This window comes from Mya arenaria, chromosome 10, assembly GCF_026914265.1.
Source record: "Mya arenaria isolate MELC-2E11 chromosome 10, ASM2691426v1".
Lineage (NCBI taxonomy): Eukaryota > Metazoa > Mollusca > Bivalvia > Myida > Myidae > Mya > Mya arenaria.
In genome coordinates this window covers 27,863,782-27,868,171 of record NC_069131.1, presented here as the reverse complement: position 1 = coordinate 27,868,171, position 4,390 = coordinate 27,863,782, and positions in this window count along the sequence as shown.

Below are 4,390 nucleotides of genomic sequence, written 5' to 3'. Positions count from 1 at the left end.
TTTAATTCACAAAAATTCTACCACTTGATAAACGTAAATGCTTAATCTATAAAAGTAAGGTATAGATCTTGCATGCGTTCTCTACCATATTGACATGAAATGTTAAATTGGATAGTTGTATTTGCTTATGCAATCAAACTGAAACCTCTGATTTCATACTTCCTATTTGATTTCGTGCTACCGACCCTTAGTGCATTGATGTAAATGGAATAATGACAAGGGTTCTTATAGTTGATAATTGTCAGTCCTGAACAATTACCGGGGGTTGAATGTTGACAAGGGTTCCTATAGTTGATAATTGTCAGTCCTGAACAATTACCGGGGGTTGAATATTGACAAGGGTTCTTATAGTTGATAATTGTCAGTCCTGAAAAATTACCGGGGGTTGAATGTTGACAAGGGTTCCTATAGTTGATAATTGTCAGTCCTGAACAATTACCTGGGGTTGAATATTGACAAGGGTTCTTATAGTTGATAATTGTCAGTCCTGAACAATTACCTGGGGTTGAATATTGACAAGGGTTCTAATAGTTGATAATTGTCAGTCCTGAACAATTACCGGGGGTTGAATATTGACAAGGGTTCTTATAGTTGATTATTGTCAGTCCTGAACAATTACCGGGGGTTGAATATTGACAAGGGTTCTAATAGTTGATAATTGTCAGTCCTGAACAATTACCGGGGGTTGAATATTGACAAGGGTTCTTATAGTTGATTATTGTCAGTCCTGAACAATTACCTGGGGTTGAATATTGACAAGGGTTCTTATAGTTGATAATTGTCAGTCCTGAACAATTACCGGGGGTTGAATATTGACAAGGGTTCTAATAGTTGATAATTGTCAGTCCTGAACAATTACCTGGGGTTGAATATTGACAAGGGTTCTTATAGTTGATAATTGTCAGTCCTGAACAATTACCGGGGGTTGAATATTGACAAGGGTTCTAATAGTTGATAATTGTCAGTCCTGAACAATTACCTGGGGTTGAATATTGACAAGGGTTCTTATAGTTGATAATTGTCAGTCCTGAACAATTACCGGGGGTTGAATATTGACAAGGGTTCTAATAGTTGATAATTGTCAGTCCTGAACAATTACCGGGGGTTTAATATTGACAAGGGTTCTAATAGTTGATAATTGTCAGTCCTGAACAATTACCGGGGGTTGAATATTGACAAGGGTTCTAATAGTTGATAATTGTCAGTCCTGAACAATTACCGGGGGTTGAATATTGACAAGGGTTCTTATAGTTGATAATTGTCAGTCCTGAACAATTACCGGGGGTTGAATATTGACAAGGGTTCTAATAGTTGATTATTGTCAGTCCTGAACAATTACCTGGGGTTAAATATTGACAAGGGTTCTTATAGTTGATTATTGTCAGTCCTGAACAATTACCGGGGGTTGAATATTGACAAGGGTTCTTATAGTTGATAATTGTCAGTCCTGAACAATTACCGGGGGTTGAATATTGACAAGGGTTCTAATAGTTGATTATTGTCAGTCCTGAACAATTACCGGGGGTTGAATATTGACAAGGGTTCTAATAGTTGATAATTGTCAGTCCTGAACAATTACCGGGGGTTGAATATTGACAAGGGTTCTTATAGTTGATAATTGTCAGTCCTGAACAATTACCGGGGGTTGAATGTTGACAAGGGTTCTTATAGTTGATAATTGTCAGTCCTGAAAAATTACCGGGGGTTGAATATTGACAAGGGTTCTTATAGTTGATAATTGTCAGTCCTGAAAAATTACCGGGGGTTGAATGTTGACAAGGGTTCCTATAGTTGATAATTGTCAGTCCTGAACAATTATCTGGGGTTGAATATTGACAAGGGTTCTTATAGTTGATAATTGTCAGTCCTGAACAATTACCTGGGGTTGAATATTGACAAGGGTTCTAATAGTTGATAATTGTCAGTCCTGAACAATTACCTGGGGTTGAATATTGACAAGGGTTCTTATAGTTGATAATTGTCAGTCCTGAACAATTACCGGGGGGTTGAATATTGACAAGGGTTCTAATAGTTGATAATTGTCAGTCCTGAACAATTACCGGGGGTTGAATATTGACAAGGGTTCTTATAGTTGATTATTGTCAGTCCTGAACAATTACCGGGGGTTGAATATTGACAAGGGTTATTATAGTTGATTATTGTCAGTCCTGAACAATTACCGGGGGTTGAATATTGACAAGGGTTCTAATAGTTGATAATTGTCAGTCCTGAACAATTACCGGGGGTTGAATATTGACAAGGGTTCTTATAGTTGATAATTGTCAGTCCTGAACAATTACCGGGGGTTGAATATTGACAAGGGTTCTTATAGTTGATTATTGTCAGTCCTGAACAATTACCGGGGGTTGAATATTGACAAGGGTTCTTATAGTTGATAATTGTCAGTCCTGAACAATTACCGGGGGTTGAATATTGACAAGGGTTCTTATAGTTGATTATTGTCAGTCCTGAACAATTACCTGGGGTTGAATATTGACAAGGGTTCTTATAGTTGATAATTGTCAGTCCTGAACAATTACCGGGGGTTGAATATTGACAAGGGTTCTAATAGTTGATTATTGTCAGTCCTGAACAATTACCGGGGGTTGAATATTGACAAGGGTTCTAATAGTTGATTATTGTCAGTCCTGAACAATTACCGGGGGTTGAATATTGACAAGGGTTCTTATAGTTGATTATTGTCAGTCCTGAACAATTACCGGGGGTTGAATATTGACAAGGGTTCTAATAGTTGATAATTGTCAGTCCTGAACAATTACCGGGGGTTGAATATTGACAAGGGTTCTTATAGTTGATTATTGTCAGTCCTGAACAATTACCGGGGGTTGAATATTGACAAGGGTTCTTATAGTTGATAATTGTCAGTCCTGAACAATTACCTGGGGTTGAATATTGACAAGGGTTCTTATAGTTGATAATTGTCTGTCCTGAACAATTACCTGGGGTTGAATATTGACAAGGGTTCTTATAGTTGATTATTGTCAGTCCTGAACAATTACCTGGGGTTGAATATTGACAAGGGTTCTTATAGTTGATAATTGTCAGTCCTGAACAATTACCGGGGGTTGAATATTGACAAGGGTTCTTATAGTTGATAATTGTCAGTCCTGAACAATTACCGGGGGTTGAATATTGACAAGGGTTCTAATAGTTGATAATTGTCAGTCCTGAACAATTACCGGGGGTTGAATATTGACAAGGGTTCTAATAGTTGATAATTGTCAGTCCTGAACAATTACTGTTGGTTGAATATTGACAAGGGTTCTTATAGTTGATAATTGTCAGTCCTGAACAATTACCGGGGGTTGAATATTGACAAGGGTTCTTATAGTTGATTATTGTCAGTCCTGAACAATTACCTGGGGTTGAATATTGACAAGGGTTCTTATAGTTGATAATTGTCAGTCCTGAACAATTACCGGGGGTTGAATATTGACAAGGGTTCTAATAGTTGATAATTGTCAGTCCTGAACAATTACCGGGGGTTGAATATTGACAAGGGTTCTTATAGTTGATAATTGTCAGTCCTGAACAATTACCGGGGGTTGAATATTGACAAGGGTTCTTATAGTTGATTATTGTCAGTCCTGAACAATTACCGGGGGTTGAATATTGACAAGGGTTCTTATAGTTGATTATTGTCAGTCCTGAACAATTACCGGGGGTTGAATATTGACAAGGGTTCTTATAGTTGATAATTGTCAGTCCTGAACAATTACCTGGGGTTGAATATTGACAAGGGTTCTAATAGTTGATAATTGTCAGTCCTGAACAATTACCGGGGGTTGAATATTGACAAGGGTTCTTATAGTTGATAATTGTCAGTCCTGAACAATTACCTGGGGTTGAATATTGACAAGGGTTCTAATAGTTGATAATTGTCAGTCCTGAACAATTACCGGGGGTTGAATGTTGACAAGGGTTCCTATAGTTGATTATTGTCAGTCCTGAACAATTACCTGGGGTTGAATATTGACAAGGGTTCTTATAGTTGATTATTGTCAGTCCTGAAAAATTACCGGGGGTTGAATGTTGACAAGGGTTCTTATAGTTGATTATTGTCAGTCCTGAACAATTACCTGGGGTTGAATATTGACAAGGGTTCTAATAGTTGATTATTGTCAGTCCTGAACAATTACCTGGGGTTGAATATTGACAAGGGTTCTTATAGTTGATAATTGTCAGTCCTGAACAATTACCGGGGGTTGAATATTGACAAGGGTTCTTATAGTTGATAATTGTCAGTCCTGAACAATTACCTGGGGTTGAATATTGACAAGGGTGACAAGGGTTCTAATAGTTGATTATTGTCAGTCCTGAACAATTACCTGGGGTTGAATATTGACAAGGGTTCTAATAGTTGATTATT